The following is a 14,665-nucleotide window of genomic DNA, read 5'->3' on the forward strand; positions in this document are numbered from 1 at the left end:
AATCATCAATTTTCATCCTATGATTTCAAGAACGTTTCACATTATTCTTTCCATTTAACTTTTTTAGTTTTTCGATCAAAAGATCTGAAAGAGAAAAAACAAATTTATATGCTAAATTGATAAAATTTAAACGAAACAATCCATTCAAATAGTTCAATTTCGTAGATTAAAAGAGGATAAAGGGAAAGAAAAAAAGTTATACAAAGTATATATACAAAAAAGTTTGGAAGGACGTACAAGCGTGGTTTAAAAATTTATCAAGTTTTTCGAGTATATCTGAAAACTTTATCCGGAAACATGCATTATTTACGAGCAACCGAGGTGAAACTTATCTTGTTTTATCAACCATATTTGCTTAAAGAATGCAAATACATGTCTTCTTCTAGTTTCGAAGAAAGAATATTAATAGTGGTTGTATTTTTGACACATACAAAAATTTAATAGGAAACGTATTCTGAATTTAATATTAAAGTAGATTAATTTTTATTTTTCCATATATTTATTAGTTGAAAAATTTGAGAATCAAATCTTATTAAATCCAAATTTTTTTAAGATTAATTGATAAAAAAATTTTGGTTTGTCAACTGTTAATTCTCAATTATCATAATTAATATACAACTTTTTAATTATATTATTTCATATTAAAATTTAAAAAAGCATTTTATTTTTATGTTATTCTTTTGGTAAGAATTTTATTTATAATAATTTGTACAGTACAGTAATTTTCTCATTTCAGAATGCTTATTAAGCAAAATGTTTCAAGGCTCTATCATTTTTTTTTAGATAAAAAAAATTGAATTATAAAAAATTTAATAATAGGAACATATATTTTTTTGTTTTTGTAAGAAAAAAAAATTATACTAATATAATCAAGAAATATTTCAAAAAATAAAAATACATTTATGTGTATATATATGCTGTGTTAATAATTAATAAATGTGAGAAAAAATTACATCACATTATAATTCAAATTTTTAATTAACATATATACATATGTAATTTTTTTTGAATATTTATAAAAAAAATTTATCAAATCAATATCAAATATCATAGTATACAGATTACATATATTTTTGATAACTTGAATGCATTGCGCCACCTACAATCCTGAAACTAAAAGTAGAAGAAAGAACAAAAGAAAAAAATAATGGAGGAATCGAACCTTCATGTTATTAATGTAACAGTCTAACTTACTTAACTAACTTTTTTTATTTATAATATGTTTATTTCTAAAAATATTTACATTGATTGAAAAAGAATAACTATTTACAAAAAAACTTTCAAAATTATCCGAATGAATATATCATATTTTATTTGATATTTATTATATGTGAATAATGTGAATAATGATGTGTACGGGGTTTCATCACTACTTGTATGAGTGATGTATTATAAGAGAGAAGAATAATACTTATGTGGAAAAAAGAAAAACTGTGTTATGTCGATGAGAGATAAGAGATGGTAATAATGAGTTTTTGAAATAAGCGTTAAATTTGGTGGATGATGAAAAATCATATTTACAATACGTCAGTATATTGAATCATCGGCTAACGATATGTTTTATTCTTACGGTTGTGTAATTTGATATAGTTCAGCCTTGCGCTAACGCTTAACATTAAGTCGTTTGTTTATTGATGCCTTTCTTTTTTGTCATTTTATCCTGATGACGACTGCGTTGAATAGTAGCTCAATATTGTTGACTTTATTGTAATGCAATCAACAATCTCAACAACAAAATTAAAACAGAAAAGAAAAAAATAATTTGGCCCATGGGGGGATCGAACCCACGACCTTCGCGTTATTAGCACGACGCTCTAACCAACTGAGCTAATGGGCCACGCTTCTTTGCGACACCTAGTGTAACTAAAGAAAATCATTTTTTCATTAATCTTTTATTTTTTTACTTTTTCTTTCATTAGATATTATGTTATGAACAACAAACAGTTATTGTAAAAATAAAATTAAGCATTTTTTAATATTTAAATCTTTGTAATCTTAAGAATAACAGAAATGCATTTAATTAAATATAAGAGAAATTGTGCAAATAATATTAAATATAAGAGAAATTAAATGTAATAATTTATGTCTTTTAACATAAAAGTTATATTTACGTAATTACATCTAGAGTATCCATTTATATATTTATAATATATTAAAATAGATTATAGCTATCCAAGATTTCTCAGAATGAAAAAACTTTGATACGTAATTATAATCGTAATCATAATTTTTTTATACTTTCAATTTTAGTATCCTTCTAATTTTTGATGATACTTTTTTGAATCTGCTAATATTTTCAAGAAAAATTTTATAATATCTTCTCGAATTTATTTAAAAACTATTTAAAAATTGAATTATATCAAAAATTATCAATTTAATATAATATATAAATAAACATCAATTAGCATTTTTATATAACTTTTATATTTGTTTTGATGTTTAGAATCGATATTTTAAAAACTTATTATATATTATATATTTCATAAACATATTAATATCTTTATATAAAATATATTTACAGCATATAAAAACATAAAAATGAATAAAATATTTATAAATACATTTATTTATAATTGTTTAATGCTTAATTAATTTTTCATTTGTTAATAAAGATATGAAATATAATTTTTACTTATATTATAATATTATATCATAAATTAAAATATTATTCAAATTGTTCATAATTAAAATTTCATAAATAAAAAGTCTATTATTAAAATTTATATAAATGAAATTCATATAAATTTCTTTTTTCTTTTTTTTTTTTTAATAATTTTCTTCATATATATTAATTATTTAAATTAATTATAAATATTAACGAATATTAAATATTTTGTAAATATTAAATGTTTAATAATATTTTAATAATATTTTTATAATATTCATGTATATTTGAAATATCTTCTGACACATTGATACATCGTGTTATATTTGTTAAGAAACATTGATTTATTCATCAAATATTTATATTTTATTTATACATATATTTATATATAAATATTTGAATTTTGCAAATATCCACATGTTCTGATGTTACAATATTCTAATTTCACGCATTGTTTATTTATTAATATTGATTGCTCAGAATTTATGTTAACTAATGAAGGAAACATATATTTAACACAAACATTCAAACTAATTATCTATTAAATTAATTATCAATATTATATTATTAACATTCAAGAATACGAAAAAAACTTAATTTAAATAAATAATTAAAATTTAATAATAAATTTAAATAAATAAAGTATAAAAATAATAAATTTATTATTTACATATATTATATGTATAAAAAATTCATATCGTAATGCATCTAATCATCTGTATCTATGATATGAATTTTTCATTTTATATCATGATTAAGTAAATCAAAAGAACATATGCAATTAATCCAAAAATACACAGATATGAAATATTTGTCAATTTTATTGTGCTTTAATAAAATTTTCGAAATTTCGAACAATTTAAGTAAAAAGATATTGTAAGATATTATATCTACAATAAAAAATAGAACAGATTAAATTATAATTAATATAATTCTGTATAAAAAATCTATATAATTAATATAATAATTATTGTAATAATTAAATTAAAATAAATTAAATTGAGATAAAATATACAAAGATATATTTTTACTTTTTTAAGAAAAATATTAATCAAACAAATTGCTTATGCTTATAGAAATATTGACAGAAAATAATAATATAAAAATATTAATTACTATAAAGGAACCAATTTTTGTGTTCCTTTTTTATTTTTATATATTACTGAGATGTAGGTTTATTAAATTGAAAATATTTATTTTTTTAATAAAATTAAAAATTGTGTATCTTTGAATGTGAAAAATATTTCACATTTTTAAAAAATAATCAAATATATATTTTGATTCAATAATACGATTTGATGATATGACAATTTTATGTGATTTGTACATAACAGTTGTCATAAAATCTTAAACTTAAAAATTCCAATATTTAAACATTTTATGATTTTGTTATTATATTCATTTAATATATTTTTGCAACATTTAATATTAATTTAGTAACAATTGTCTATTTCATCTATAATGTATAATGTATAATTATAATAGACACAATACGTGTATGAAATATTCATTTCCTTTAAAATAAATCTATCTAGTCTATTATATTCAAAAGACGAACATAGTAATTTATTCTGTTTACTTTTCCAATATACAATAACTGATTTACGGATTATTAATTTGATTGATACATTAGCGATATGGAATATTTTTAAGAGAAATCAGATTAATACTATTTCGTTTCCGATTTATTTACAACAGTTGAATTTCCACTCTTTTATACAAGTCAAAATTCATAGATATTATCCGTTCATAGATGTATTCAGAGTTTTCCGAAAGAATTCTCTAAAGAGACAATATATATGTTATTTTTTTCATCACTAAAAGTGGCTCATTTCTCATTGATTTCCACATGAGAATAATACGCGATGTCATGTTATCTTCACTAGCAAAGGCACGTCATGTGACACAATGCGACGCTTGGATTCGATGAAAATCTAGTCACATGACGTATAAATTTAATATATACTTCACTTGTTGAAGCAGTGGGGATAATGTGACAACGTATTTCTCCTCCAGTGCGAAAATTTGCGGCAAGGGAATTGAGTCACTTTGCTACAGCCACTATGCTACACAGAGGATAGCATACTGTTCTTAATTCTGACTGTAGATGCTAAAATGAATATTACTATGTAGATTTATAATATATTGCAGCAGATATTGAAAAAATATTGAAAATTTATTATATTATTGTATATATTGAATATTTTATTATATTTTTTACAATTATATTTTTAATATTTCATTTTAATTTTTACTGTATTTTTAAAAATGAAATATTATACAAAATAAAATACATAAAGAATGATTATGAGTCTGTTTCCATGTAGAATGGAAAGTCAATTGAATGTTATTAAATGAATATCTAAATAATGACATACATATTATCATTCTATTATTATATTTAACAAAACATTTATATTTATACAATATAATTTATATTATAATTATATTTATTATAACTCAAAAAAAAAAGCATATCGATATTTGCAATAGTTTCGAAGAAAATATTTTGCATTTATGTATCTCATTTTGTATATACTTTATTAATTAATTAAAAATTATCTTTAGATTATAATCTTTATAATTATAATTATGAAAGAAAAGAAAAATTTAGGTATTATTAATTAGATTATTTATTTATTATAAAACATCCAAAAAAATTTTTAAAAAGTTGAGAAACACTGGTTTAGGCCAAGGTCACAAAAGCGGATATTACGACTTCTTTTTAACGTCCGTTATTACGTTATATTGCAACGATAGAAATGGACATACTATGTATAACTATGTCTATTCCTTTTTATGCGTTACACAGTAACGCTTCGATAAACATGAAAAAGTTTTTTCGAAGTTACAGTTGTTAAATATATTCGTGGAATATATTCGAAGGATTTAATTTTTAGAAGCAAAAACGAATGTAAAAGTTGGTATAGAAAAATATTGATGAGTTATGAGCAATTTTAACTTGCATTACATGAGATGAGACGAAAATACAATGCAACAGCCAGACATATGAAGATATAACGGAGACAGAATTTTCTATTTCCATCTTACTTCGACTAAAGGAAATTCAATTCCTTAATAAGTAAACTTGACCTATATTTTTGTATGTCAATTTTTGTGTTTGTTTTGATTTCTAGAATCAACTCTTTATTTTATGAAAAATAAATACATCTTTAAAAAGAAATTGTATTTTTTAACTTTGACTTTAATTACAGAAAAAAATTATTCAGAATATTCTTGTTGGTAATATATTTTAAAATTATTGTGAAAACAATAAGCTATAAATAATTATCAAATATTTTTTTATTGAATTATTGAATGTTTATGCATTTATATATAATTTAAATATATAAAAATCTACAGAATGCATATGATATATAAAAAAGCACTAAATATCCAAAATAGATATAATATACACTATGATATTTAAGGAACAAAGCAAATCTACATTTAGTCCATTTTAATATTCTCTTATAAAAATTTAATTTTATATAAAAATCTATAATCTACTTATAACTTAATAAATAAATCTATTAATTTTTATGTTTTTTTTTTGGTTTATAAAATCTAAGAACTCTTTCAAAAAATATATTTCATTTCATAATAAAAATAATTTATTTTAATTATATTCCAAAAATATATATTTATAAATATATTAAATATATATATATATATGTATATGCTCAAAAAATTATTATTATACAATATTATTATTATAAATGAATTACTGATTCAATCAAAAATATAATGATCTCATGGATAATGATTATTAGATTAATCATGAACTGAATTATCACAATTAATGATCAAGATCATAATTGACCATAACAAATTAATCATGATTGATAGCATGATTTTGCATAATCTTCAATCATTAATCAGATTATGTTTTATTTAACTAAAATTTATATGAATAATAGATTTTTATATTTATTTATCATATCAATCAAGACAAATAAATAAAGACAAATGAAAAATGACAATCAAGGATACTAACATGATCGTTTCGTGATCGTTTACGTAATAAATTGTTGAATGTTCTAGTCACGACTTACAACGCTAATAGGATTTGAACCCCGTTATTTGTTGAAACTGTGGACGCATCGTGACTAAACTTCTAATGTTAACAAAATCCTCGTCTGCATTATCTAATTATAATTTGATTTTAATTTACCAGATAATCAACAAGCACGAATAATCATTGAATATTTTTTGGATTATATTTTATTATATATTTTGAGGATTGAAAATATTATACATACAGTGCAGTGAAGAACACAATTTTTTTTATATTCTATCTTATAAATTAGCTAAAATAAAAATTCTGATTTTAAAGAAAATTTAATGTATATAATGTATATATGAAAGTACACAATTAGGAGTACAACTTTATTTCTATTTCTATTTCTTTTAATTCGTAGTAACACAAAATTGAAAAATGCAATTTCATTGATAGTGAATTTGATAGCAAAAAAAAAATTACATAATAAATATACATATATGTATATATTTATATTTTATGTATAATGATCCTAAAATTAATTTTTTAAATTTCTGAATTGGATTTTTTTTATTTCTATGTTATAAAGAATATCATTTTGAACAACAATAATCAATCAATCAATAAAATAAATCAATAAAAAATATAATCAATCAATTTTAATTTTGTTCGTAATAAAATTTTTGATATCATTAAATTCTATCTGTTTTTTAGAAAAATTATATAAATTATATATAGTATTTATTATATAATATTATATAATATTTTAATTAAAAATATGAATACATTATACAAAGATAGATTTGATCTTTAAAAAAATAAAATACAGGAGATATTGATTCGAAATACATAAAAGAAAAGTGCAATCAAAATCAAGCACTATGGAAAACTCGATAAAAGTCAATCTCTTTGGTCAATGGAGAAAAAATTAAAAAGAAATTCCTTTATTACTACATTTATGCAGTTGGAATTAATGATCCAACTTTCTAATTTTTTTTCTTCTATTTCTTTTGCATTTCAATTTCTACCTGCTCGGTGATGATAATTATTCAACAAATTGAAAGAAAAACAGACGAATAATAAAGAAAAAATTTCTTTTCTTTGAAGAAAGAAATTTGATATTTTATTTTTTGTATATTATTTTGTATATTATCCATTGACAATGATTGTTATTATGTTCAAAATTATTAATTTTCATATTCAAAACATGTTTTGTAGAAAAATATAATTCGAATATTTAAAAAATAAGAAAAATAGGAATAAACAAATAATTAACGAAACATAAATAAATGTTAGATGAAATGAGACAAGGATAGTAGAAAGAAATAATAGTGTAAAATAAATTAATAAGTCAATGACCCCAATAATTTATTTTCTCATTTAAATTATTGATAAAAATTTAAATAAGACTAAAACATTAAGCGAAAAAAATATTTATTCCAAAACATAATAATTTGCATGTAAAACGTGGTCGCTTGTTCAAGATAAATGCAATTACTTACAATCGCTCTTTCTCTCACTACTTTTGATTGATTTGAATTTCAAATTGACATTTCCACGATTGTAATATAAACTGTCATGGAAAATTGTATTAAAACTATAGAAATCTTGTCTTTGAAGTTTTCAATAACGAACGTTTTAATCAGAATACAGGAATTAATATAAACAGGTTTCTTTCATTTTTAAAAAAATTCTACTATAGATAACAGAAAATTTTATATAAGAGAGTAATTATTTCTCTAAAATTTTTATGGAAAAGAACTTTATCATTTGGAACTTTTTTAAAAAAGTATTCTTATAGAAATATTTTATATTCTGAAAATTTGTATTTTTGCATATGAAAATTTTTTAGATACAAGTTATTTTATAAAAGTTTATTGGAAAATATTTCTTAGAAGATAAATTAAAAAATTAAATTGTTAGATAATTTATAAATATAGATATTATTAATATATTTACACAGAATATAAGATATGATAAATATTATTTTTATTTTTACAATATTACTATAAAACTATTGACCGAATATTACAGTTAATATCCAGTTAACTGTGACACTTTTTATTTGCTTAACTGTCTCGAAATTATTCGCATTCCTGGAACTGTAACTCTAGATTCTAAAGTAAGTCAAACAAAACACAAACTTTTTTCTATCTCGTTTAAAAGAAATGTTTCTCTCTTGTATTTTCTACAAGCCTACCTTCTCGAATAACGGACGCGTTTCAATTTCAATCTTACGCTAGTTAGCCAAGCACAAATTTATTTGATATGTAATTATAACGATGAAAATCTTTTAACCTTTTAACTTTTTTAACATTGATAAACAAAACATAAAAAATTAATAGATACATTTTTATTTTTATCTTTATCTTTTCTTACAATTCGATTGCTTCTTTTTATCTGTTCTCAAGAGAATTTATAACGAAAAAATTTTTTTTTAAAAAATTTCCACGTTGTGAAAAAGTCTGTGAAAAAAATTCCACAATTTATTTTGAATTCTGCTGAAGTATCTATATTCATTTGAAATGTAAAATTCATAGTGTCGATTCAGAATCGATTCAGGTTTTTAATATTTAGTCAATGTCAGTAACATGGATAATCCTGAGCTTAGATTGGATAGTATTGAAAGATTCGAGCTCTTCCAGCTTTGTGCTATTCTATTTCGCTTTCATTCGATGCTTCAAAAGGATTTACTTTTTTGAAAAAGTCTTTCAGTTCATTGTTGCATCTTTAAGCCATATTCAAAGTGGTATATCTGAAAATACTCCCTCCCTCTCTCTCTCTTTCTTCCTTTCCTTCTTTATATTGCATAGCTTATGATTCTATAACGTAGATTTATCGATCTATTATATTATTATTATATATTATTATAAAAAGAATAAAAAATCATACAAAAATTTTTGTAAAAAAATTATTATAGCATAATCAATGTATTTGTGAAAATTTTAATTTTTTTTATTTTTATTTTATTATATTTTATTTTGTTATATTGAAAAATCCTTGTTATAGACAATACATTAATTGAAGAATGTGTAATATATTTAAATTGATTCTAACATTTTTTATAATTTTTATTACTTGTGACTATCGATTATCAATATGTTATCAATATTTTATTGATAGATTTTAGTATTTAATTAAATTAAATTTAGTATATAGATAACAGTGTTAAAATATCATTAATGAAATGATTAAAGTTCATATTTTTTCTTTATTAAGATTATTTAAAAAATATTATTTATAGTAATATAATATTATATATATCTAAATAAAAATAAATAGGTTTTACTAAAAAATTATATTGCAATCATATTTTGAACATATCGAAAATACATATGAAATATCTTTATCCATAAATAATTATTAACAATTCCCTTAATAATAATTTTAAGTAAGAAAAAAATAGAAATTTCAGTTATTTTTACCATTATCGATATATCATCGATAACAATATCGATCGTCAGAACTCTAACTCTTAAAAGAAATAAGTTATTAACCATGTAAAAGTAAAATAAAATCAAACAATATTATTAAAAAAAAGGAAAATATAATGTAACAATCATAATACAATAATAGCTAATTTAATTATTAATAAATCATCGAATATAATCCCAATACCAATAACGATTAAAGATTCAATATTTCTATAATTAAATTAATCATGATGAATTATCAAATTAATATTGACGCTAATAAATGGACCTCGATGTTGTTACCAGCACATCTGTGTTGAATATAATATAGTTTCATATTTCGAAATTAATTTGTCGGTGAATAATGATAAACGATTGGAATGTTTGTTATTCGAAGGGAACGATGGTCAAACGAGAAATAAATATAAATATGCAATTTATCGGCATGTGTAATTGCAGAATCAGAACGTTTATCGATTCGAAATTTTCATTTACAATTAGAGGAAGAGAGCATTTTGCATTAGCGTCCATGCAATAATAGGGTCAAAAGTACACAACTGAAAAAATTTAATGAATCCGTTTAAATCCGATTTTCGCGGTGAATTTGCACGATGCAAACCAATCGCATCGGAAATATGGCTTCCACATAAAACGATAATTACTTAATTAACGCGTATTTTTCGATCAAATTTCATCAAATCAAAGACATTATTGTTTTTCGTTCGAATTTTATTATTCTTTTTAATTATGAATAATTAATTTCGTGTTGTGTTTTCATTATTATTATTATTATTATTATTATTATTATTATGTCAATTATTTTTAAATTGGTCATTTTTATTATTAATTTGAAAATAGAGTATTTTTCAAACATTTTGACTTAGAAAGAATTAAATATAATTAGATACCGATGTTATTAATAATATCGTTAGATATTAGATGATACATGAATAATTGAAATTTTCATTTTTTCCCATTCAAAGTTATTCAAAATAAGATACTGTAAATGATTATGATAATGATTATCTAGATTATTTTAGATTATTATTTTATTGAATTTTTATAATTTTTCAATAAAGCTTATATATTTTTATTGTTACAGATAATATTTTTATATATTTTAATAATTTTAAATAAGAAAAAGTAAGCAACTAATTATTTCTACTCATTGATCTAATAATATCTTAATAATATTATCGATATATCAAAAAGTAAAATATCGATAATATATCAATAATCACAATAAAATATCTAGGAAACTAAGCTTTATCGAAGAAGTTTTTATAAAGAAATGTTTTAATCAGAAGTTATAGAATTCAATAGATGTTGATCTTATGTTGATATTAAATCAAGCATATTTAATCAACATCATAATTAATTTAGTTTTTTAAATAAAAATCTTTATTTTGTATGTAAAGAAATAAAATCAAATGCATAATTATCTAGAAACTATGAAAAATTAAAATTGATATTATAACTTAAACTTTGGAGGTTATGTGCAAACACTACACAATATTTTGTACACAATATTTCGTAAGATCGTATTATACATATAGCATGACATAATCTCGAAGACAAGAAGATAGCCCACATTGTAACTTCGTCGGAATATTAATGTCCGAAATGAGACAACTGTCCTTCGAAATCGTTTATCCGATATTGCACGAACATCTCTCTGATATTGACACTCGATATCCGCTTGACTACGAACTTTACATGGTAACATAACCTACTATGCGTAATATCCAATTTATTCAACGCCCGTAGTGGTCAACAACATATCCCATCAACGATATTCCCCTTTGACATTTCCTTCACCATTTCTCCTTATCATCCCACTCATTTATTCACCACTGAATCTTCCACGAAAATGTACAAGAGCGAAGGTTGGATTAAGTTAGGTTATAGAATTACACGAAGCAGTGGTAACAACAATATCTCAGAGATATCCGAATACAAGCTGTAATGGTATTCGAATAACGATGGTGATTTGAAAACGTAGCAAGTTTAATCGAAGAACGGATGAACGTTTGTTTTCTTTTATTATATAGTACACTATTCTTTCAATTTCAATGATTTTTAAATATATTGTAAAAATAAATATTTGAAAGAATTTTTTTCTCTCATGAAAATATCGAATTCTCTTAGTTTCAGAAATATTTGTAAAAAATTACTACTACATTGAAATTCAGTTATACGTATATGTTCATGTAAGTACATCAGTATGCGATCGACGTTTATCTATTGTTTTCGTGAATACATCGCCACAGCTGGTGTTCGAAATGTTTGACGAGTGAACCAATCAAAAAGTACTTTCTCATCGATTTTGATTGGTTGAAATATCTCAATTCCAATCTATAACGAATTTGGGCATTTAGCGAATTGTTTGGATATAAAATATAAAATATATAAAATTTATTACAATTAAATATAAATTTAAATTTATTATATTTAAATACAAAATGTATAGAACAATCTTTAAGTGAAAATTTTTAAAAATATAATGATAATTGTTGATAAAACTATTAATAGATAATAGATATAAATATGATTTTGATATATTATAATATATTATTATTATAATCAATCATTTTAATTTTATCAAAATATATTATAATTTATATATCATGAAAAATCTGATCTTATTAAAAATTTTTCTTTACATAAAGAATAATGATATTATAATGAGTTATACATAAGAAAAATTTTTTTTAATAGATAATATCTGAGTATATAAAATCAATCTTTAAATTTTTATGATTTTTCCATGTTTTGCATACAATTTCAATTGAGAATATTTTTTTATAATAAAATATTAAAACTTGAATATCTTATAGTTTAATATTTTACTTTATCTTATACAAAGTTATATTTCTATTAAAAAGTTATATTTTTATTAAAAGTTATAAAACAAAAATAATAGTGAAACTTTAAAAATTGATTTTATTGAAAATAATATTCCATTAATAAAAAAATTACTCTATATATATAATCCATTGTGTCCTATATATTTCATATAAAATAGAATTATTATTACTTTGATAAATTTTAAATTGAATTTACATGAATATATTTCTACTTATTTATTGTACACATCACATACATTTAAATTATATCACTAATATATCTTCTAATACTTAATTATCTCATTATTATTTACTCGAATATTCCAAAAATTATTTCCATTTGGATATCTTATAACTCCACATACTTGGAAAATTTGTTTTATCCAAATCGGATTTGATAGACTATAATAATGCTCATTTTAGTCCGCAGATGCAAATCGAATTTTGCGAATTCAACTGAAAGAATAAGATACTAATCAATACCACATATGAAGTAAATGATCGTTTTATTTTTCGATATCGACAATTTATAAATTAACAAAAGAGAAAAAAATAAATGTAAATAAATAAGATATCGATTCTCGACAAACGCGAATTCAAGCAACTATGAGCCAGGCAACTGGTGACTGTGACTCCTCTCCCCATTCTTCTCTCATTACGTTTCTGAGCAGCGGGATAAGAAGCAAGAAGATAGGATAGGACTAAGATTCTACAGTATATTTAATATATCGAATATCAGTAAACAAAACTCATAATCATTAGTGCACATGAGAGAAGCAATGACTATAGCTAGTGGCTGGCATTAAGAAATGAATTCGTGAAAGGAATGAATTCATCATCATTATAATTTGTATTTTTGCCTGCTTAGTTTCTTTATTTATTTATTTATATTTCTATTTGTTCTATTATCTGTTATATAGTTTTGTTATTGTGTATTTATATTTAATTTTATATTTATAATATTTAATATAATAAATATAATATTATACATATTTATACTTATGTATATATTTATAATTATTATGCTACGAAATTAATAAATTAGAGATTAGTAAATTGAAAAAATTGGAAATACATAATCCATATAATTTTTTTCTTTTTTAATTCTTTAACTCTTTTTATTGTTCTTCTTTTTCAAAATTCGTATCTATCTAATAATAATTGTCGAAATTTTATACTTAGCAATTTAATTAGATTCAGTTTTTTATATTTTTACTTTCTTTTCCGGTCTATTTCCATTTTTTCTTTATTTTTGTTTATTTTTCTTTTTTAAAACATATAAAAAGAATACCATTGTTTTATTCATATGCATTTATTTTGAACTGATGGTTCGACTTCTTGAACAGATAATATATTATTGTGTATGTATTCGCAATCACATAAATACAGTAAATATGCAATAATTAATAATGAGGCAATCGACGCATTGATAAGAATCGTAAAGTGATGATTGTTGATCACGAAATAAAGATATTGTGAAGCTGCTATAAGCTAAAATTTAGTTTGATATTTTTGAAGATTATAAAGTTTGCAAATATTGATAGTAATAATGATGGGTTCTTAAATGGACAAAAAGCTAGAAGTTTATATATATATATATATATATATATATATATATATATATATATATATATATATATATATATATAAAGCGAATATTACTAGCTTTATTCATGAAAATGGCAAATATTACGAAAATTCTTCAAATGAAAATAACGAACGCTGATTCGTTTTTTTCTTTTTCTTTTTTTTTTTTTTTTTTGAGGGCGCCACAATAGCAAAGGATCACGAGAAATTGGTC

The 14,665-nt window shown here is 21.5% G+C and overlaps 1 protein-coding gene and 1 non-coding gene across 4 annotated transcripts in view; one reads left to right on the forward strand and one right to left on the reverse strand.

Annotated features, from left to right (window-relative positions):
- The window catches only part of LOC100867557 (adhesion G protein-coupled receptor E3), a 139,017-nt gene that overhangs the window by 107,026 nt on the left and 17,326 nt on the right, over window positions 1–14,665 (forward strand). The window lies entirely within an intron of this gene.
- Window positions 1,764–1,837, reverse strand: TRNAI-AAU (transfer RNA isoleucine (anticodon AAU)). Its single transcript has one exon. It is a non-coding gene; the product is annotated as a tRNA-Ile (tRNA).

This window comes from Apis florea, unplaced genomic scaffold (genome assembly GCF_048593485.1).
Source record: "Apis florea isolate Af1SG1 unplaced genomic scaffold, ASM4859348v1 contig_37_pilon, whole genome shotgun sequence".
In the NCBI taxonomy this organism is placed as follows: domain Eukaryota; kingdom Metazoa; phylum Arthropoda; class Insecta; order Hymenoptera; family Apidae; genus Apis; species Apis florea.